This window comes from Ictalurus punctatus, chromosome 13 (assembly GCF_001660625.3).
Source record: "Ictalurus punctatus breed USDA103 chromosome 13, Coco_2.0, whole genome shotgun sequence".
In the NCBI taxonomy this organism is placed as follows: domain Eukaryota; kingdom Metazoa; phylum Chordata; class Actinopteri; order Siluriformes; family Ictaluridae; genus Ictalurus; species Ictalurus punctatus.
Window position 1 is genome coordinate 18,914,107 of NC_030428.2, and position 24,333 is coordinate 18,938,439.

A 24,333-nucleotide genomic window follows, 5' to 3' on the forward strand; every position below is an offset into this window, starting at 1 on the left:
ACACACCCTGATGAACTGTTTATTATCGCCGGAGATTTCAACCATGCGAATCTCAAGTCAGTGCTCCCAAATTTCACCAACATGTTGACTTTGCAACGAAAGGGATGAACATGCTGGATCTTGTTTACACAAACATCCCCGGCGTGTACAGGGCAGAGCCCCGCCCCCACCTCGGCTACTCAGACCACATCTCTGTTATGCTAATTCCAGCATACAGACCGCTCGTTAGATGCTCCAAACCAGTTTTGAAGCAGGTGAAAACCTAGCCAGCAGTAGCTATCTCTGGGAGGCTGCAACTGATAGCAATTCCACCAACTTGGTACATACATGGCGTCACTGACCAGCTACATCAGCATTGATGACGTCACCGTCTCCAAGACAATCACCACATGCTCCCACCAGAAGCCGTGGATGACTGTGGAGGTGCGAGCACTACCGAGGACCCGAGACTCCGCCTTCAGGACAGGTGACAAGGTGGCCCTATGAACAGTGAGAGCCAAACTGTCCCAGGTCATCAGAGAGGCAAAGCGCGCACATGACCAGAAAATCCCTAGTCACTTTACGGATAGTGGCGACACACGGCTCATGTGGCAGGGCATTCAGGCAATCAGCAACTACAGGACAACATCACCTGCCTGTGACAGTGATGCTTCCCTTCCAGATGTGCTGAACAACTTCTATGCTTGGTTTGAGGTACAGAATAATGTGGCACTGAGGAAGACCACCCCTCCTCCCAATAACCAGGTGCTGTGTTTAACTGTGGCTGATGTGAGGATAACTCAACACAGAGTCAACTCATGGAAGTCTGCTGGACCAGACAACATTCCTGGCAGAGTGCTCAGAGTATGTACAGATCAGCTAGCAGATGTTTTCACTGACATTTTCAACATCTCTCTGAGCAGCGCTATCGTTCCAACATGCTTCAAGGCTACCACCATCATACGCATGCAGAAGAAGTCTCCAGTGTCCTGCCTCAATGGCTACCATCCCGTTGCACTCACATCCATCATCCAAGTGCTTCGAGAGGCTCATCATGAGGCACATCAAGACCCTGCTGCCCACTTCACTGGACCCGCTGCAGTTTGCGTATCGCACCAACCGCTCAACAGATGATGCCATCGCCACCACCCTACATCTGGCCCTCACCCACTTGGACAAGAAGGACACCTACGTTTGAATGCTGTTCATAGACTTCAGTTCAGCATCCAACACAATCATTCCTCAGCACCTGATTGGAAAGCTGAACCTACTGGGCCTGAACACCTCACTTTGCAACTGGATCCTGGACTTCTTGACTGGGAGACCTGAATCAGTCCGGATTGGGAACAACATCTCCAGCACCACCACGCTGAGCACTGGCGCCCCCCAGGGCTGTGTGCTCTGTCCACTGCTGTTCACTCTGCTGACTCACGACTGTGCAGCAATGCATGGCTCCAACCACATCGTCAAGTTCACCGATGACACGACCGTGGAGGGTTTCATCAGCAAGAATGACGAGTCAGTATATAGAGAGGAGGTACTGCAGCTAATGGACTGCTGAAGAGCAAACAACCTGTCTCTGAATGTGGACAAAACAAAAGAGATGGTTGTTGACTTCAGGAGAGCACGGAGTGACCACTCTCCGCTGAACATCGATGCCTCCTCCATGGAGATCGTCAAGAGCATCAAATTCCTTGGTGTTCACGTGATGAAGAACCTCACCTGGTCCCTCAACACCAGCTCCATAGCCAAGAAGCAGCATCTCTACTTTCTGTGAAGGCTGAAGAAAGCCCATCTCCCACCTCCCATCCTCACCACATTCTACAGAGGAACTATTGAGAGCATCCTCAGCAGCTACATCACTGTCTGGTTTGGAAACTGCACCTCATCGGATCGCAAGACCCTGCAGCGGATAGGGAAGACAGCTGAGAAGATCATCGGGCTGTCTCTCCCCCATCACAGACATTTACACCACACGCTGCATCCGCAAAGCCACCAGCAGTGTGGATGACCCCACTCACCCCTCACACACACTCTTCACCCTCCTGCCGTCTGGAAAAAGGTACTGAAGCATTCGGGCCCTCACAATCAGACTGTGTAACAGCTTCTTCCCCCAAGCCATCAGACTCCTCAGCACTCAGAGACTGGACTGATACACACACACACACACACACACACACTCTGAACTGAACACCATCCCACTGTCATTTAATATATTTGCACATTCTTGCATTGACACTGTTGCATTTTTTGCTGCTACTATATTATAAAAAATATACACTGAGGGAAAAAAGTATTTGATCCCCTGCTGATTTTGTACATTTGCCCACTGACAAAGAAATGATCATTCTATAATTTTAATGGTGGATTTATTTGAACAGTGAGAGACAGAATAACAACAACAACAACAAAAAAATCCAGAAAAACGCATGTCAAAAATGACGGTACATGGCCCCGTCCATCGTCCCTTTGATGCGGTGAAGTTGTCCTGTCCGCTTAGCAGAAAAACACCCCCAAAGCATAATGTTTCCACCTCCATGTTTGACGGTGGGGATGGTGTTCTTGGGGTCATAGCCAGCATTCCTCCTCCTCCAAACACGGCAAGTTGAGTTGATGCCAAAGAGCTCCATTTTGGTCTCATCTGACCACAACACTTTCACCCAGTTGTCCTCTGAATCATTCAGATGTTCATTGGCAAACTTCAGCCGGGCATGTATATGTGCTTTCCTGAGCAGGGGGACCTTGCCGGTGCTGCAGGATTTCAGTCCTTCACGGCGTAATGTGTTACCAATTGTTTTCTTAGTGACTATGGTCCCAGCTGCCTTGAGATCACTGACAAGATCCTCCCATGTAGTTCTGGGCTGATTCTTCACTGTTCTCATGATCATTGCAACTCCACGAGGTGAGATCTTGCATGGAGCCCCAGGACGAGGGAGATTGACAGTTCTTTTGTGTTTCTTCCATTTGCGAATAATCGCACCAACTGTTGTCACTTTCTCACCAAGCTGATTGGCAATGGTCTTGTAGCCCATTCCAGACTTGTGTAGGTCTACAATCTTGTCCCTGACATCCTTGGAGAGCTCTTTGGTCTTGGCCATGGTGGAGAGTTTGAAATCTGATTGATTGATTGCTTCTGTGGACAGGTGTCTTTTATACAGGTAACAAGCTGAGATTAGGAGCACTCCCTTTAAGAGTGTGCTCCTAATCTCAGCTCGTTACCTGTATAAAAGACACCTGGGAGCCAGAAATCTTTCTGATTGAGAGGGGGTCAAATACTTATTTCCCTCATTAAAATGCAAATCAATTTATAACATTTTTGACATGCGTTTTTCTGGATTTTCTTGTTGTTATTCGGTCTCTCACTGTTCAAATAAATCTACCATTAAAATTATAGAATGATCATTTCTTTGTCAGTGGGCAAATGTACAAAATCAGCAGGGGATCAAATACTTTTTTCCCTTACTGTATGCGCTCACAGATACCCTCAATGGACTAGTGTCACTGTGATTGACAGGGAAGAAAGTATGTCATTCCTCCCACCCAAAGAGAACAGCCAATTTTTCTCCCTTGGCTCCTGAACATGGATATATTTGACAATGATGGGATTCAAACTTGTGATTGCTTATTTTTAACATAAGTAACTATTCTTACTATTGTAATTATCACGTACTCACTTACTAAATATGTTTACTGATCTGTACAATAAAGTGCTATTTGGAAAATTCTCTGTACTGTATTTGATTCCTTCTAAGAAACATTTAAAATCAAAATCATTCTAGAAAGATTGTAGCTGCAAGTTTAACATAATGATTCTTTTGACCTGTCAGTGTGTCTTTTGTGAGAAGTTATGTGTGTGAGCGTATATTTTGGAAAAGGGCATTTCTTTGTCTTATATGACTACTACTACTACTACTACTACTACTACTACTACGACTAATAATAATAATAAGTTGAAGAACAAGGCCAGTTACAATGCAAATAACGTAGGAGTGCAGTGTTATTTTGCATAAGAGAGACAAGCATATACAGTATTACTAGAAAATTATAGAAATGACAGAAATTACAGAAATAACATTTTACAGTGTTTATGTATTTATTTTCTCTTTTTGTTTACCAGACCAAATCTCTAGAACATATCGCATTTCCACAGTGCTTAGCTCTGTCCTTTGGCTCAGTTTACACATCATGCGTCAGTTTTTTTCAGCTCGCATCTGCAGGATAATGTTATTCGCAACCCAAAGCACATGGCTTGTTTGGTTAACTTCCTGTATTTTGGATTGATTCAGGATTGAATCACTTTCTCACAGCAAATGAACTGTGCTACAGCCACTACTGCACCCGAGTTTGAGTGCTTTGTTCTCACATGTACAAACAACCCTCACCATAGATGAAATCATTGGTTAAATTCACCAATTGAGATCAACTGAATTAAATTCAAACAGAATAAACACTGAATATTGTATATAAAAGCAACTTAAACATAGTTCTTCAAAGTCTTTATCAGAATTCATTGGATAATGAATAGCTCTCAACTTCCAAAATACATCTTTTAAATGCATAATGGCTTTGTTGGGCCTAAGAGCCACAAATATGAAATTCTGTAAATATCAGGTTTGGTTTTGATTCTTAGCTATAAAGTGTATGTATTCTTTCTTTATTTATTTCCTTCATCCCTCCTTCCTCCTGAACTGTAATACTCTTACAGTATTTACTAAATAGTCATAGTAAATACGACTGCATGTGTAAAACATGTGTGCAAAATGCAAATCCTTGCATGGTGGCAAGGAGTACTGCTGCACCTTTAACAGAAGTAACTATGTAATTACTTTTGAAATTACCATATATTAACCTACTAAATACAAGGTATTTACTGTACTATAAAATTAAGGCTATGTGGAAAATTCTCAGTACTGCATTTGATTACTGTTAAGAAACATTTTAAATCAGAATCATTTTTAAACACATTTTTGAGAATTGCACTGAATGACTGAAGAACATTTCTAAGATTGCAATGGTTGTCTTGCCCAGTGGGATGGTGCGTTGGTGAAATTTTAACTGGTTTTTCCACATAATGATTCTTTTGACCTGTGTCAGTGTGTCTTATGTGAGGGGTCATGAGTGTGAGTGTAGGTGTATGGTGTAGTGTTTGAGCTTTTAATTGTGTTCAAGGTGCAAGGTTAGCCACACTGGACATCATGCAAACATCTTTAGCAGTTTTCAATGGCACTCTTGCTGTGTAAAAGTGTGGGTTGCGTAAGTTTGAAAAAAAGTATCCCATTCAATAGGTGTTTCTTTTTTCATCTTTCTCTTTCTCTGCTTCTTTCCCACATGGTGCTTTTTTCTGTTCCCTTTGTGCTTGGACACAAGGGACTGTGAGTTTCTTACATCCATTACAGAAGCCAGAGGTACATACATTTTATTATTCTGCCTCATGTACTTCTCTGTTCTCTTTCTTGATTTTTATAACTTTGAGTATATAAAAATCCTGGAAGTTAAAATGCTCAACAAATTAATTATTTAAATTGAGGGCACATGGTGGCTTAGTGGTTAGCACGTTCGCCTCACACCGCCAGGGTTAGGGGTTCGATTCCCGTGGCTCTGTGTGTGCAGAGTGTGCATGTTCTCCCTGTGTTGTGGGGAGACATGCATTGTAGGTTGATTGGCATGTCTAAAGTGTCTGTAGAGTATGAATGGGTGTGTGAGTGTGTATGTGTTTGTGCCCTGCGATGGATTGGCACCCTGTCCAGGGTGTACCCCGCCTTGTGCCCGATGATCCCTGGGATAGGCTCCAGGTTCCCCGTGACCCTGAAAAGGATTAAGCGGTATAGAAGATGGATGGATGGATTATTTAAATTGGTAATTGTCATGATTTCCATGATTGTGCAAAGCACAGGATTATACAGCATGCTCTGAAACCTGACTTCTGGGTTTTTCAGTTACGTTGTTTTTTGTTTACTTTTGACACATGTGTTTTGTTATGGTTTATGTCCTGTCTCCGTCCCTGTATTGTCATTGGTTGTTTCCGCTATGGCTCCACAAGAGAGCAAGAGCAGAGCTCCAGCTTGAGACCCACAAGATGGTCTCACCTGCAGAGATCCAGCCGGAGGTCAACATGGCGAACTCATCTCCAAACTCCAACCTGAGACTCATGAGGTGGTCTCACCTACCGAGCTCCAGACAGGGGTCAACGTGGCAACCTCATCCCCAGAGTTCCAACTTGAGACCCACGAGGTGGTCTCACCTGCTAAACTCCCGTCTGACATCAACATGGTAACCTCAGCTTGTGAGCCCCAATCGGAGGCTAACATGGCAACCTCCTCCCCAGAGCTCCAGCATGAGACCCACGAGGTAGTCTCTGCTCCAGAGCCCTAGTCAGAGGTCAACATGGTGACCCCTTCCCCAGAGCTCCAGCACGAGACCCATGAGGTGGTCTCATCTCAGAACTCCCGTCAGAGGTCAATCTCCCGTATCATGTTACTGTTGAAGGCCAACGAGATGGCCTCCCAAGCCATGTTCCTGTTTGAGGTCGATGAGGCAACCTCCCAAGTCAAGTTCCTATCTGAGGTTGACAAGGCGAGCCCCCACGCCAAGTTCCTGTCCGAGGTCAACGAGACAGCCTCTCAAGCCATGTTTGTGTTTGAGGTCGACAAGATGGCCTCTGCCATAGTTTTTGATCCTGTTCTCGTACTCATTTTTTGATTCCGTTTCGCCTAGTTTATGCACATTTACTGATTGCCTGACCATTTGTCTGTTTGGCTATGTCTCATGATTTGGATTTGTCTGCCTCTCTTCAATAAAGATCTTATCTGCACTTGCATCCTTCCTAAGCCTCATTACATGACAGTTATTAAGGTTGATAAAACTATGTTTCACTTGTATTTCCTCATTTGTAACTCACTTTGGATAAAAGCATCTGCTAAATGAATAAATGTAAATGTAATGTAAAACTAAGTGGTATAGATTTTTTCACCATTTAGAATAGAAGCCAATAGTAAAAAATAGAGGAATAGTATGATGGAAACATTTTTTCAAGACAATTCTGTACAATTGACACATTCAAGGCCCTGTGCTTCACAAAACCCAACAGAGTCCTGAACTAAAACACTCTCTCTTTCTCTATCAATTACAGGTGCATCTAAAAAAAAATAGAATATTGTGTTTATTTATTGTGTTAAAAAGTTATTTTTTTTCCATGATTGAAATAAAAAAGTGGAGCTTCCATATATTCTAGATTCGTTACATAGAAAGCGAAATATTTCAAACCTTTTTTTGTTTTAATCTTGATGATTATGGCTTACAGTTCTTGGAAATCAAAAATTCAGTATATCAAAATATTAGAATTGTCATATATCAAGGAGGTAACTCTGGACTTCAGTTCCCATCAGCCACTGCACTGTAGTACAATATGTCAAATGACCACCTGCATCAAGTCTCTGTTAATGAGCACACTTATATATAGCCATTGTTTGCACTGCTTCCCTGTCTTACGTTTGTCTTAGACTACCGTTTTCTATGTTACTGTGTTTTGGTCTTGTTAGTTTATTGTGTAGTCTGTACCACAGTGTTTTGCATCAGTCTAAGTATCCTTTGTGTTTTGGTTGGTTTATATAATCAAACGTTGAAAATCTGCGATTGCTTCCGCATCTACCTTCGAACCATGACAGAACGTGACACCTACATCAGAAGCAGCAGATCGCCATGAAGAACCTAGGCTTCACTCTACCACCTGTGTTTGCGTAGGACTATGCCACGCCATGCCAACAGGAGGAGGAGTCTGGGTACAAGTTGAAGTATCTGGGCTTCAATCTACCACCTATGTTCACGGAGAACTATGCCATGCCACGACAACTGGAGGAGGAGCCACGTAAGCAGCAGGTCGCCATGAAGTACCTGGGTTTCAATTTACCACCTGTGTTCGCGGAGGACTATGCCACGCCACGCCACGCCAACAGGAGGAGGAGTCCAGGTGCAAGTGGGAGTCTGTGGTCTGGGCTAATACCATCTCCCACCCTCCCTCCCCTATAATGGATCTAGTTCAGTGAACAGAGTCAGCGGAGAATGAACGTCAGCCTCCTTGCTCGTCTGAGGACGCCGCTCAGCTTTTTGGTTCAGCTGAGGACGTCGCTCAGTCGCATGGGTTGGCTGAAGACATTGCTCCGTGTCCTGACAAACCCAAGTGCTCCCCTCTGTTCGCTAACCCCGCGCACAAAGCCGTTGTGCTTGCCGGCTCCACTGAGGAAGGCAATCTGCTTTTCTGCCTGGCAGACGACGTTGCTCTGCCTTCCTGGTCGGCTGAGGACGCCACTTAGTCTTTCTGTTCAGCTGAGGACGTTGCTCTGCCTTCCTGCTTGGCTGAGGACGTCGCTCTGCCTTCCTGCTTGGCTGAGGAAGTTGCTCTGCCTACCTGTCATATATCAAGGAGGTAACTCTGGACTTCAGTTCCCATCATCCACTGCACTGTACTACAATGTCACATGACCACCTGCACCTGAATCATGTCTCTGTTAATGAGCACACTTTTATATAGCCATTGTTTGCACTGCTTCCCTGTCTTACGTTTGTCTTAGACCACCGTGTTCCATGTTACCGTGTTTTGGTCTTGTTAGTTTATTGTGTAATCTGTACAGTGTTTTGCATCAGTCTAAGTACCTTTTGTGTTTTGGTTGGTTTATATAATAAAACGTTGAAAATCTGTGATTGCTTCCACATCTACCTTTGAAGCGTGACAGGAATAAAGAATTTATAATACAGAAATGAAAATCCCAAGAGCTACATCATGTGACCTACAGGTCTCTGTAAGGACATTAAATGTTTCAGAGCATCAATTATGTTTGTTGTCATCTGCCTCGAATGCGAAGTATTTCCATATTTGACACTTACTGTACCACCTTTCCTCTCAACACCTCAGGGTGGAGCTAAACTTCTTCTGTAGATTTTCCCGTGTGCTTGTAGGCTTCTTCTTCTTGACCACTCATGGACCAACTAAAACCCTTACGTGTATTTGCAGCCCCCATCAGTTCCAGAACAATTGCAATGTCGGTAGCTTCATTACCAACGATATCTACACTGCTGCAGAAAAACAAGTACCGCCACATTTTAAGAATGTTGGTACCGACTTGGAACCGATGTATCGTGACATACCTATTATGTACACACTGTATATGGTGCTATAGGACACCATTAATGAAACACAATACATGCAGAAAAGCAGTGAAAATATCCTAAATACATTTCTGGATTTTACCCAGGGATTCTACAAATATGAGCAGAAACAGAAGTCAGTCAGGACAACTGTTAGCACTTCTTACACATTATGTGCCTGTTCTCTCTGTGTGACTGCATTACACTGCCACTGATCAGCACTGAGACAGTGGAGCTGTGTCTTATTATTGTAATGTTAATTCTAGCACTCCATGTCCATGCTCCTGGTGATGATGCTGGGTGGGATACTCTGCATGGTCCTGACAGTAGGGCTGCACAATTAATTGAAAATTGATCTCGATTACATGAACATGATCTCTACTGCGATCTCCCTGGGATAGGCTCCAGGTTTCCCTGTGACCCTGAAAAGGATTAAGCGGTATAGAAGATGGATGGATGGATGGATCGACTGCGATATTGATGTTTAAAGTTCATCCCCCGCTCATAGAAATCTCCACTGCATATCAAATCAAGCGCTTCCTAAATTTCAGCCAGTCTCTATAGAGCGGCAGAGGGATGACATCATTTTGTATGCCGAAACCCAGAAACAAGTTAACATTTTAGCCTTCGTTTCCATCGTCCAAAAATCTATTTTTTTTTTTTTTAAGACATAAAATACACCAGTAAAACCCCACTCAACCTTTTACATGTATTGAAAATGGTGGTTTTTAAAATGTTCCTAATTGGGACTACAGTCGTTGTCGGGGACATTAAACGTCATCACGCCGAACAGGAAAAAACTTTGAAGATAAACTGGTTCACGTATGCTGTGTACAATTAACCCCACCACCCCCCACCAAAAAAAAAAAAAAACATGTATGAAGATTCATCCACAGAGTAAATCCATATTATGGAAAATGTTTTAAATCAAGTTTGGAAAAGTTGTCGGAAGCTTGGTGATGGTGACGTTGAAGTCAAGCGACCGTAATGTAGTTAATTTATAGCATACGGTTTGCTTTTTATTTCTGGCGATTGTATTTAGTCTTCAAACTTCATAAAAGTTGTGTTCATCTGTAAAAATTATCTTGATGGACAAAACGTGTTAATATTGTAAACTTTTGTTGATCACAGAGCGTTTTTTTTTTTTTTTTTTTTTTTTTTGCAATAATCCAAAAGCCTATATGAAAATCCCATTGGGTTTTTGTTGAGGGAACCAGTGTGATGCTAACTTCCAGATTCCGGTACAAAATGATGTCATCCCTGCGCCACTCGGGTGATTTGGCTCCGTTTCTCCTCCTGTAAACACTTGTTATTTCCTTTTCTGCATAGGCCTGAATATTCATTTGGTTGCATATTGTTATATTTGATTGCATATGATTGCAAATGATTGCATCATTTGGTTGATGACATTTATTTTTACTTATCCTATATTTTGGGTACAATTTTATTTATATTTTGCTTCTACGAGATGGTGCACTCTAAGGACCAGTCTAATTTGATGCAAAGATTTGTACATTAGCATGTATGTTAGTATTAGCATGCTGTGCTAACAGGAATGTAGCACAACATGGAGGTGAAAGCCGTGATCTGTTTATTTAAATGTGAAAGTGCAATAAAAATATGTTGTCTCTCAAATCAATGAATAATCGTGATAAATAATCGTGATCTCAATATTGATCAAAATAATCGTGATTATCATTTTGCCCATAATTGTGCAGCCCTACCTGACAGCCAGAATGACCAGGAACTTCAATGGGTTTGAATGAAGGACTACAACCAGTAAGTGCCCAGTATTATAGTGTGGCTCATGAGACATCAAATTTGATTATTTTAATCCCTATCGAAACACAAACTTATTTTTCTGTTTCAGCAATAACACTTGTAAATAACTGATATTTATAAAATGATATTTAAATATGTTTATTAGAAACTACATTAGCTGGGGTTCTGGTGATGTCACCAACTAGATTGACTGCCTAAATAACAGCTCCGCTCAAAAAAACAAAAAAAAAAACATTGCCCTGTTAAAACATCAAATACAATTTTTTAAAAAGCACTTGTCCAAAGTGGGGCAAGAATGAGAAGAAGGGAAGGAAACAAAAAATACACGATTGAAGAAACCTCAAACCAAGAAAACATAGAGAACGGCCTTCCTACACAGATACAAGATGGCGTGGCTAATGTTAGCCATCAGCTGAGTGAGATGGGAAGTTTGACAAAGGTTTTGGAGGTGATAAGGGACTTTCACCGGGATGCAAAACAACAACTAACTGAGAATATCTCCAAGCTCACCTATGTCAATCAAAAGATAGCGGAGGCAGACACACGAATCAAAAAGGTGGAAGATTGCATTCAAACTGTGGAACAGACATTAAGCAAGATGGTAAAGTATTGATTCAACAAGAAAATAAACTACTCAACCAAGAAGGGATATCTTGAAGGGAGAATATAAGGTTATATAATGTTCCAGAAGGAGCGGAGGGGATGTCTGTGGTGCTGTTTGTGGAAAAGCTACTAAGGGACATGCTGGAGATTCCCTCGACTATGAAGCTTGGTATCAAGAGAACACACCAAGCGCTTGCCCAAAACCTTTTGACAAGGAAGACAAGCCCCGGTCAATAGTAATCAAATTACACCGCTATAAGGTTAAAGAAGTGATTCTGTGCAAAGCCTGGGGAAAGAAGAGGGTGTTTTTAATGAGAAACCAATGTACTTTGACCAAGACTATTAATATGCCAAAGAATCTTGCAAAATTATCTGAATACAACTACTCGCCTGTACTTAAAAAAAAAAAAAAGGAAAATATTAGGAGATATTCTTGCTTTAGCTTTAGTTCAAGGATTGAATCTATTAAAATATCTATCTTACCTATATTATTGTATTTATTCCAGGCCTAACCAGTAGTGGTTAACCACTTCAATTAATTGGAAAAGTTGTTGTCAAGATATATATGGCAAGGCAAAGGACCTAGGGTTCGTTTCAAAACCTTGCAGTTACCTAAAGAAAAGGGGGATGGGGCTTACCTTCTCTTAGAGATGATTTCCTCTCAGCTCAAATCAGCTGCTGGTGTAACCTATCCTATGAGGCTCAATGGAAAAACAATGAGGAGAAACTGTCCTTTACTCCTATACAGGCAATCCTAGCTGATAGCACCTTACAAGGTCACATTAATATTATTGATAACCCATAGATTAAATGTACTCTTGATGTATGGAAAATTATTCTAAGTGAATATAAATTAGAGAGAGAGATATTGTGCCTCTTAAATGGGGTGCATATGACTCGACGTTTACACCAAACAAACGGACACTAGATGTAAGGACTGGGCAGCAAAAGGAATAACAGTTTCAAGTAATAAAATAAAAGGTGGCACATTGCCCAGTTTTGAAACACTGAAAGACAAACACTCATTAGAAGCACAAGATTTCTATCAATATTAATATTACTATTACAATATTCGTTATACAATATATTTGAATATCCAATGTCAACAACAAGAGCCTGTGGAAATGTTCTATATTTTTTTAAAATATAGAACACAAACACATGTCTACTTTGGCAATTTGGCATTCATATCATACTTTCAACAGTTTCTCAAAGTGCCTCATATAACTTATTCAGAGTTGTATTTAGCACACAGATAAATGTGTTTATCAGGTTTCAATACAGTGTGGGATTCTCTTTTAGAGCTCACAAATGAGAACAATTAGCACATGTAAAAAGCTTATTTTAATAATATTTCCTCCCCTGACTTTGCATGTGATTTAATTTATGTAATTATTGTTTTTAAATGACCCACAATAGGGTAACTAACTGCATGTGCAATGTATCAGAATGCACACTCAAATTAGCACTCTGTACTCGAGCTCTTAGTAAATCAGGGCCCATGAGTTCATCAAGGAGTCCTTTGTAGACCAAGCACTATTCTCTCATTTGCATTTTATTTATCAGCCAGCATGTTTTTCGATCTTGATGGAACCTTCAGGCTCTGCTGGAGTTTATTGTCTTACCGCAACTTAGTTACATGGGCAGCTTGTAATAATTTGCTCTTTGATCTGCTAAAAGATCCCATTACCAGTGCCATTACTCACTGATAAAAAAATATTGCCTTCACATTAGAGGTATAGTATGAGTATAGTATACTTTCAACACACAGAACATGTGGGAATGACGAGGAGAACATCTGAAAATTATACCCAAGCCCTGTCCAGGCAGGTCCTATTAAAAAGACTCCTGTAAGGACTGTGGACAGAGCAAGCTGATCCACACTCTAGGAAATAACTAATTAATGGGTTAGTGATGTCTTATGAAGTCATTCCATGCCGAATTCAGGTGCTCTCAACATTTTTAATAGCTGACTGCACAGTGACACACAAGCAGGTTACCCCACATATAGAAACAACATTACTTTCATTTCCTCACACACATTATCATGTCATGCTGAGCCTATCAACGAGCAACTAAAATGGTTGTTGTTAATACAAATCCATTAATACGTCAATAAATGCACATTCTGTTCAATCAGATGAATAATATGATGTCCTTATACTAGATTGATTTTTGCCTTTTGCTGCCCATACACTTTTTGCCTGGTTTATCAGCCAAAAATAATCTTTACTGCAAATGCATTATGCCTTGAATTAAGTAATATAACATTACTGCAGGCATCCTGACATCACCTGCAATATCTTTGGCTTCAGAAGGTTTAAACTAGCTTTTCCATCCATCCATCTTCTATACCGCTTAATCCTTTTCAGGGTCACGGGGAAACCTGAAGCCTATCCTAGGGAGTATCGGGCACGAGGTGGGGTACACCCTGGACAGGGTTAAACTAGCTTTTCATTTTGGGCCATCACAAACAGAAAAAAAATTAACATAATTCTTTATATTTTGAGAATTTCAGTGTGATTATGAAACGATGTCTCAATATTGCAAGTATTTCTGTGATTATGTCTCAATTTTTTTTTTTTTTTTTACGAATTCTGATGTTATCATGCATAACATGCCAGCATTTTGAGATTTCTAATGTGATTCTGAAGCAATGCCTCAGAGCAGACCACTGGTGTGATTTCTATGTGATGTGTCAATAATTAGTGAATTCTGTTGTGATAATGAAGTGACGTCTCAATTTTTTGAGAATTCTGTCATTCTGAAGTATTTTGAAAATTTCACTTTAAAGTCTAAATATTTTGAGAATGGTGTGCTGCAATGTCATAATTGTTTGATAATTGCAATGTGATTATGAAGTAAGGTTTCAATATTTTGAGAATTTTGGTGTGATTATGAAGTGACATCTCAATTTCTGATGGGATTCTGGACTAGTATCACAATATTTTGAGAATTCTGGTGTGATTATGGGATTAAGTGATGTCTGTCATGCCACAAGCTTAAATAATGATTTAAAGTACAAACTTGTAAAAATAATTAAATAAATAAATGCCTTACAATTTGATTAATTTAATTAATTCCAGCTTTGCACAATGGGATTATCAGCACTCATGGATCATAATCAGCACTTATGGAAGTTATTTGTCAAAATAAGAATTCTGGGGTCTTTTTGACAGACCATTGTCTTGCAAAATGATGACTTTAATCTTCACTATCTGAACCCTTGTGTAATTTTCTGAATTTGGCAGAGGAAAGTGAGCTGAACAGTCCAATCAATACTGCTTGACAGGGCCTTCTAAAAGCACAATTTAAGCTTAAAATATATAAGGAAGCACAGCAATTCTACTATACACAGGAGGAGAAAATGGGTGGCTAAATTAGACCCCAGAGTTTAACCCCATGAGCAATTCAAATGGACAAAATTGCTTGTATAAACAGAGTTTGAGATGATCAGAAGTGTTTAGTTACAGTCTGCAATGTTTGAAGTCAGTCTGCAATGGGAGGACTATTAATGAGAGGTATATTAGCAGTGTTCAACGCATTTGCTAAATTCATTTTCCACAGCAAATTAAATTAAATGTCTACCCATGACGTTCAACTCATGAACTAAAATTAGCGCAATGAAACCAGAGTAAGTGCTTTATTAATTTATTCCATTCCTGCCATCTTCTTACTGTTGGGAATATATTGAAAATTGACACTGCAGGAATAAAGAAATCAAATTTGCTTGATGATTTTGAAGTCTCTAGTGATCAGTTATATTTAAGTAAGTAGATTGTTTTGTATTCCCTTGTTCCCTTGTTCCCACAACTCAATGTTGTGTGAGCTCCACGCTGTGGGAAGCGCCCAAGTGCGTGACTGGTATCTGAAGCTTGAGTAACATCATGCCTATTTATAGGCCTGCCATGATCAGGTGATGTGGCAATTAAGCGTGTCGGGTGATATAAACACCTGTGAACCGCGCCGTCAGCCTTATTATCGTCAATGAGACTGCATGTCAGTTGTTTTTGTAACGCTCGCAAAAAGACTCTTCATTTCCTCTTTTCAAAAAAAAGAAAGAGAAAAAAATCTCTATTTTCTGTCACCCTTAAAATAAAAAAGGACAAAAGTATGAGAGAGAATTCAGGAAGTGTGTTACGCCTTGCTCCCGTTTCATCACAGGGGGAATGGACAAACTTTCTGTGTGAAATGTCTAGGGTGGAGCACGCCAGGGCAGACCTCGAGAGATCTTACTGTGCGCTTTGTGAATGCCTTACGATTAGGCAGCTCTGCTCACGATGTGCTCTCTTCTTGGCCGAAGGGAGTTGGCTTTCAGAGCCTCGCAGCTTTTTTCCAGAAGTGTATGACGAAATATCACGCTTCTGGTGGGAAAACCATGCATTAGCCGTATTTACAACCCCACAATGTCGGATTATTCGCCCATCATGGGGAATGAACAGCATGGCTATTTAGCCATGCTGAAGGTGGAGGAGGCACTTGCGAGACACCTCTCTCCATCGATGGCAGTTAATTTAGGGGGGCCAGCTTTGCCATCCAAGCCATGTAAGGCCACTGCGGTGTTGGTGTGCAAGGCCTAGGCGGTAATGGGTCTTGCTTCTGGATCACTGCAGACAATAGCAGTGTTGCAGGCCTACCAAGCAGACCTGTTGAGTGACCTCGACAGACAGTTCCTTCCCTGCTGTGTTGAGTTCATCTGGGCATCCACGAGTGGAGCACCGGCCAGCACAAGTGCGAGGGAGGCACAGAAAATGAGTGTGGTGGCCCGCCTCCCATCGCAGACAGCCAGGGGAACCAGGTGGCCACAGTAGCAGCCTGTTACTAGGCCTGATCTGAGAATGGTCATAAAGGTCAAGCAGACAAATGAGGAGTGGTCCTGAGGGACATATCAGGGGACATGAGGTTGTTAGGGCAGTTAGACTCCAGTACAACTGTAGGGCCTCCCCTAGCCAAGGCTGTCCCAAGTTTTCAGTGTTCTATGGTCAGCGAGCTGTCACACGCAAGGAAAATCTTATGTTTCCCCTCCAATAGAATGTGGAAAAGTTAACATCACTAAAAGAACATCTGGTAGCATGGAAACTATTGCCAAATGTGTCTCCGTGGGTTCTGTCTACCATAGAAAAGGGTTACCAGATCCAGTTACTCGACCCACCTGGTTCAGAGCCTTGCACACCACAGTAGTCAGCACAGAGCAGAGCCCAAAGATAGTGCAGGAAGTAAGATCCCTCTTGGACAAAGGGGCCAAAGAACATATACCCAGTTCCCTGAGGGAGGGAGGTTTTTATAGCTATTTTTTCCTGGTCCACAAAAAGATGGGAGTATGCGGCCAATTTTAGATCTGTGTCATCTGAACTGTACTCTTCGGACATTCAGGCTCAAGATGCTGACACCCAAACTTATAATTCCCCAGATTCAGTTTGATGACTGATTTGTGATGATAGATCTAAAAGATGCATATTTCCACTTTGAAAAATTGCCAGTCACAGGAAGTTCCTGAGGTTTACGTTTGGTCTCAACACATACCAATATCGGGTTCTTCTCTTCAGGTTAGCTTTATGCCCCTCCACCTTCACAAAATGCATGGATGTCATTTTGGCTCCATTGCGACTCCAGGGCATCCATGTACTAAATTACATGGATAACTCGTTAATTCTAGCACGATCCAGGGAACTGACGATTCAACATCGAGATGTTGTTCTAGAACACATGAACAGCTTGGTGCTCAGATTGAACCTCAGAAAAGTATGCTTTCTCCAGTGCAGAGGACAACTTTTCCTGAGGTTATAATGATTCTACTATGATGAGGGTGTTTCTATCCCCAACATGCATAGGGTCAATCCTATCAACATTGAGCAAGATAAAGCTGGATCTCGACATCCTCTCCAGTCTCTATGGGAGACTGTTGGGGCTTATGGCAGCAGCAGCCAGTTGTCATACCATTGGGCCTATTGCACAGGAGACCATTTCAACGGTGGCTAAAAAGTTGGGGGCTTCATCCGAGGACGAAACCTCTGAGACTAATCAGTGTCAAACGGCGATGCCTACGTGAATTTGGAGGGGTCTCCGGTTTCTAGCCTTGGGTCACACTCTAGGGGTGTCTCCCTATCACAAGACGGTAATGACAGACACCTCGCTCTCAGGCTGGGGCATGGTCTTAGACAGCTGTTCAGCTCATGGTCTCTGGAGCCTCATCTGAAGTGGCATATAAATTGCCTAGAAATGCGGACCATATTTCTAGCAATGGAATTCTTTCTTCCTCAATTGAAAGTTCATCACGTGTTAGTTGTGACAGACAACACAGCGGTGGTCTCATATATCAACCGCCAGGGAGGATTATGTTCGCGCCCCCTGTTCAGGAAGGCACAACTAATTCTTCTCTGTGCAGAGGGAAAGTTTTTTCAGTGAGTACAATATACATTCTGGGCAACTGGAATATGGGATTGGTGGCTCCATCCACAAGTGGTGGAGTCCATATGGCAGAGGTTTGGCCAAGCGGAAGTGAATGTGTTCCTTTATCAGCAGGGTTGGCTCCTTCTACATCAGGGTCTATGTGGCCGCCATATTGGCTAGCCACGCCCCTATTGATGGAGCCTCTGTGGGGCAACATCCTCTAACTTCGAGGTTTATGCGTGGTGTCAGGTGGCTGAGGCCCAACTGCAGGCCGCGCATACCTTCCTGGGACCTTTCTGAGGTCTGTCAGGTGACCCGTTTAAGCCCTTAGAGTCAGCATCAGAGAAGCTTCTGACTCTAAAGGTAGCTCTTCTGCTGGCCCTGACATCTCTCAAGCGAGTATGAGATCTACAAACTCTCTCTATTGCTCCTTCCTGCCTTGACTTTGCCCCTGGATTAGCCAAGGCCTTCCTATATCCTAGGCTTGATTATATTCCTAAAGTGCCTACATCTGCAGCCCAGCCTGTGGTGTTGCAGGCTTTCTGCCCTCCTCCATTCCTCACACTAGAACAAGAGAAGTTGCGCTTACTGTGTCCAGTAAGGGTTCTCTGTACTTACGTCCACTGCTCCGGCCAGTGACGTAAGTCCGAGCATCTGCGGGTCTGCTTTGGCAGCAACAGTAGAGGTGATGCTGTTTCGAAGCAGTGCATCTCTAATTGGATAGTGGAAGCAATCTCTATAGCTTATGAGGCATGCAGTCTAGCTACACCTCTGGGCATAACGGCTCATTCCACTAGGGATGTCACCTCCTCAAAGGCTTCGTCCAAAGGGTTACCCTTACAGGATGTGTGTGCTGCAGCAGAGTCTACGCCACACACATTCATTCAATATTACAGCCTGGATATACATTCCAGCCTGGGCTCGAGTGTCTTGCAGTGACCCTTGGCTGTGATCTTTTTATACAGGCCGTACCCTCAGTATCTGTCATTCCCACAGTGTGGCGCTTACGCAACAAGGAATTCCCTTTGAAAGGGAACATCTGTGTTATACATGTAACCCTGTTCCCTGAAAAGGGAATGAGACGTAGCTTTGTCAAACTGGGGCATGTCTGTGAATTGCGTCTTCTCTTCAGATAATGGAGGCTGACGGTGCGGTTCACAGGTGCTTTTATATCCCGCGACATGCTTAATTGCTGTGTCCCCTGATTACGACAGGCCTATGAATAGGCATGATGTTACACAAGCTTCAGATACCGGTCACGCGTGAGGGCACTTACCACAGCGTGGAGCTCATGCAATGTCTCGTTCCCTTCTCAGGGAACAGGGTTACATGTGTAACCCAGATGTTTTGATGAAGTTAAACAATTTAAAACTAAAAATGTTTTGGGAGGATTGAAATTTTTTTAAAGTTAAATGCAAGTGTCCACAAGTAAATGCTTATATTACTTTATGAAATTTCATAAACAAATACCAAATTGGAGCACGTTTCTCTCTTATAATTCAGAATGAGCTATGTTTGAATTAAACTTTAAACACGTGGCTATAAATGTCTGCTGAAAATGTGATTGATGTCACAAGCTGGCCTTTATACTGATAAAGGAACATCATCACTCAGTGGACTAGGTTTTACCATATAAGTTTATGGGATTCGTATCAGTCACTGCTGTTGAGTCCTTGAGTGAGGCACTAAAGATGCCTTGTAAGAGGACCTCAGAAGGGGGCCTGGATGAAACATGTTAGCTATCTGATTAATACATGTAAATGTTGTTAGAAGCTCTAATTCTATCATGAGTGATGCTGTGAAGTACACTTCTCAGCCAGGAGCTGTCTCCACTCAGGGACATCTGACATGAGTTTCATACTTCACCCCTTTCTTCCACAGCATCCATAATGTTTGCTGTTCCTTGTCCCTGTAAAAAAAAAAAAAAAAAAATTAGCATCTGAACAGTAGTTTCTTATAGGCATGTTGAAAATTTTGGAATGCCTTATTGTTTTCTGGGACAGAACATTTTTACCTTTATTTATTCATTGTTTGTTTGTGTGTTTGCTTGTTCCTAACACATCTGCTTTGCATCGGGTGGTTTTTTCCACGTCATGCATTAAAATTGTGTAATGCATACTTAGCTGTGGATTATCCCTTACTTATAGAACTGTCAATTATATAAAGTCACATTATTTCATAGTCAGGAAGGCAACAGCATCAGCAGTGGAGTTGTCACCTTTTTGTTATTCAAAAAGGTCTGATGAGATAATACATTTTATGTCACCCGATGTTGTTTCAACAAAGTACAATGTTTTTGACATGAGTTCTTGTTTGAATAATGTCTTTTGTGTATATTCAGCTGATTTGTTTTTCAAGTTTAGACAACATACTGCAGTTCACATGTTCTCAAAGCAGACACAGTATATTGGACCATCCTTTCAACATTTTCCCCAGTGTTGAAAGGTTTGTCTCACAATAATTCAGTGAAATCAGACAACAACTATAAAAATGTGTTGAAAAAAGGCACCATCTCTATAATGGAAAATAATAATAATAAAATGAATTAGTATAGCATACACTAGAGGAGTGAATTGGGTCATATTGGGATTTCCAAAAAGTGAACCATTTCTCTATCAAAATATATTAGATCAATATCATTAGTATTACTATTATTACATGGTATGATTAAAATTTTCTTCAAATAATAGTACTGAAGTTCAGCCCTTCCTCAATAACCATAGATGGGGAGTGCAGCCTGATTGACCCCAATGGATAGATGGATGGATGGGTGGATAGATAGATAATTTATTTATTCGTGTATTCGTTCATTATTTTATTTGTGATCTCATGTTGAGCTTATTTACCTCCCAGAGTGTATTCTTTTAAATTGTGCTTTTAAAATGTGAGTTAATTACTTTTGGCCCTCAAGGAAAACTGCTCACTTGGGTTTTATTCTGCACTAATGCCTGTTAATGAGGCAATGTTGTTTCTAGTCTGCAGCTTTTAAGTTTCAGACTTATTTCTCATCCCTGGCCATAGACTCTCATTAGATTCAGAATCCCATGCTCAGCATTTGAACATTAAGACAGCTAACCGTTCAATTTCAACCCTCCTAATGCTATAATTCTGCTTTATGAGGACCAGACTGGTGGTAAACGTCTCCTGCTGTTCAGCTCTCTGAGTTCATTTACATGTGTAATGTTAAATATTTTGTGAAATGGGGTGTTGTCTGTGTATTATCCTCTTTTAGCGCAGCTGATGTGATTTTGTATATAAGACCTTCCAAGGCTGTCAGAAGGAAGTGATGAAATATGCTGTGCTTCCACTGTGAATCATAAATGGCCTTCAGTCCTGTCTCATGTCCATGTGTACAAGTAACAGCCAGATTCGCCAAACAAGTTCTCTCTCACTCTTTCTTGATCTGTCTAGCTCCACTTACTTCTGTCATTCACCTTCTCTCTAGCCAACCCCTGAGTGTCAAAGGCACTTGACTATATTGACTTGAGTAATTTTCTTTTTCTGTTTTCTCTCTAAGAATGCATGTAGTTCTTAACTGAGCAACAGAACTGAACAGCTCATTACCTTCTGCATTAATTTTTAGTTGTGAATTTGTATCAAGACCTGTTAGTTCTGAGTGCCAGCTCTGCTAGTGAGTCCAGCAGAAATTTGGCACAAGGAGCTACAGTTGACCCTAACCTGCACTACTGAATATTTCCTGGCACCATCTGGTTAATAAGAGAAGATGCCAAATGCTACATAATGCATGTGCCCTATCAGTAATATCACAACTTGATGCAGTGTTGTTACACTGTTTAAAAGAATTGCTAAGTATGTCAATAAATGAAAATTTGCTATCTGGTTTAACATAATGCACATCTGAATAAAATTGATTTGTGCATTACCGCACATTTAAATAATTACATTAAATGTATTATTATTATTATTATTATTATTATTATTATTATTATTATTATTATTATATATATATATGTTTTTATTGCTCCAAACTCTGCTGGCTATAAGGTTAATTTAAAACATACATTTAGCAAATATGTAGAATCTAGATAGCTATCTCAAAAAGGGTACATATCAGTAGCTTGTAACTTATTTCTGTACAGTTACAGTGCTACTATAGAAAATGTACTACAAATGCTGTTTAAACTGATTTTGTTAAGAAATGTGTCCTCTTGAGTGTCAGATGTGTCTAGATTATATTTGCTATGATGCCTTGATATCTGAGCTCCATGTCTGATTATATGTCTGAGTTTTACCTGGACTCTGAATTCAAACAGATTTCTGGCTTCTGTCACAAATTGTGCCACAGATTATAGATTGGCAGGCTGTTATTTTAATTAAAAATCAAGGTTAAAGAAAATCAGCTCCTTATTAAATATTATGTTGGTTTACTGTTGCAATTTATCACTCTATCATAACACAATATTCATATATATCTATACAAAATCCTGTAATTAAATATGAGTGTGATGTATTGCTAATTTTGTGCCTGTTACTTGGAAATAAACAGATTTTAAGTCAGTGCAAATGGTGACAAATGTTTGGGCAATTAGTCATCATTTATTTTACTCGAACGTTTGCTTAACTAATTTAACGTGTGCACATTCTGCAACATTTAAAAACTCTTATAAAAAAGAAGAAAAAACTTTTAAAAAGGGACATTAACTGAAACTTATGATTAATCCTTTCGCGTCAAATAAAAAAAGTTACACATAGGTCCATAAAGGACAAAAATGTCCATGTCAAAAACTGTCATAGGAATATTATATATTAATATTTTTTCCACTTTCACTGAGTTAAATTTTTTACCAGCACCAGTTCTGATCATAACTACCATACATTCATTCATTTCAGAATTTTAACCCTTTAAACACTGGTTTCTTTACAAAATGCAAAAATTTTCAAAGCTCAGTAACCTTCTTTACTACATGGGGTGGGATTTGTGATTTCCAGTACAATATAATTTCTTTCTTTCAAACTGTTGACATGCACATAAACTTTTCAGTACACACATACAACTCTGATAACCATACAAACACATCCACACAATTATAGCTGCATCATTTATTCAGTTGGTCTGCAGTGCTCTATAATACAGCAGAATCAGCAAAAAGGGAAAGCATGTATTTTCCCCTTAGGCTAAACCTAAGAAAATAGTACACATTTCAGGATTTAAAAAAAAAAATAATAATAATTCAATGTTTTGAAACCTTGTCAACAAAATAAAACCCTATTAACACAGAATGCATGATTTTATACGTCATGGGGATTAAATATTACAGTTTGAATGGGTTTCAATGAGAACATTTTTGTTCTTAAGGTCCTGAATGTAACTATTTTGTGTACCTAGTTTAAAATAAATTTATGACAGCAAATGTGGGTGAAATATTAAAATTCCAATAAAAATACACACCTTTTGCAAAACTTTACACCTTTATGCTGTTTGCATTAACACAGACAAAATGATTTTTAAAAAATGAAAAAGACAAAAATGTCCATAAGGCTGCACAAGGGTTAATTGAAACCGCCACATGATTGGCTGAATAGATAACTGCATGAATGCGCAGTTGTATAGGTGATTCTAGTAGAGTGGAGATATATATATATCCATCCATCCATCCATCTTCAACCACTTACTCCTTTTTCAGGGTTGGGGGGGAACCTGGAGCCTATCCCAGGGAGCATCAGGCACAAGGCGGGGTACACCCTGGACAGGGTGCCAGTCCATCACAGGGAACACAATCACACACTACGGACACTTTAGACACGCCAATCAGCCTACCATGCATGTCTTTGGACTGGGGGCCCGACTGAACCCTGACCCTGGCGGTGTGAGGCAAACGTGCTAACCACTAAGCCACCGTGCATCCAAGATATATATATATATATATATATATATATATATATATATATATATATATATATATATATATATATATATATATATATATATATATATATATATATATATGTGTGTATGTGTGTGTGTGTGTGTGTGTGTGTGTGTGTGTGTGTGTGTGTGTCAGCCATGTCAACTCTCGGAGTGAAATTGTGAGCTTTTATAGATGGGGATGGAGTGTAAATAGTTTTGGTCTGGTGGACTAGATCTGCTACGCTGCTGCTGCTGCTGAGTACTTGCTCTGATTGTCATGGACAGACATAGAAAGAAGAGAAGCATGCTGCTGCAAAGGGTACCCAAGTAGGAGCCAGCCCCATAGCAGATCTAGATGGTGGTGCTAGGGGGGAAGAGGATAGGATACAAAATTTAGTAGTACACACAGGCCTTAGGCAGTGAGTTGGTCAGGATTATCACCAAATGGAAAAAGTTGGCACAGTAATGAACCTTCCCAGAAGAGTCCAACCTTCCAAAATTCCTTCAAGAGTATGGTAACTACTCTTCCAGGAAGTCCTAAAAGACCCAAGGACAACATTTCATTAATA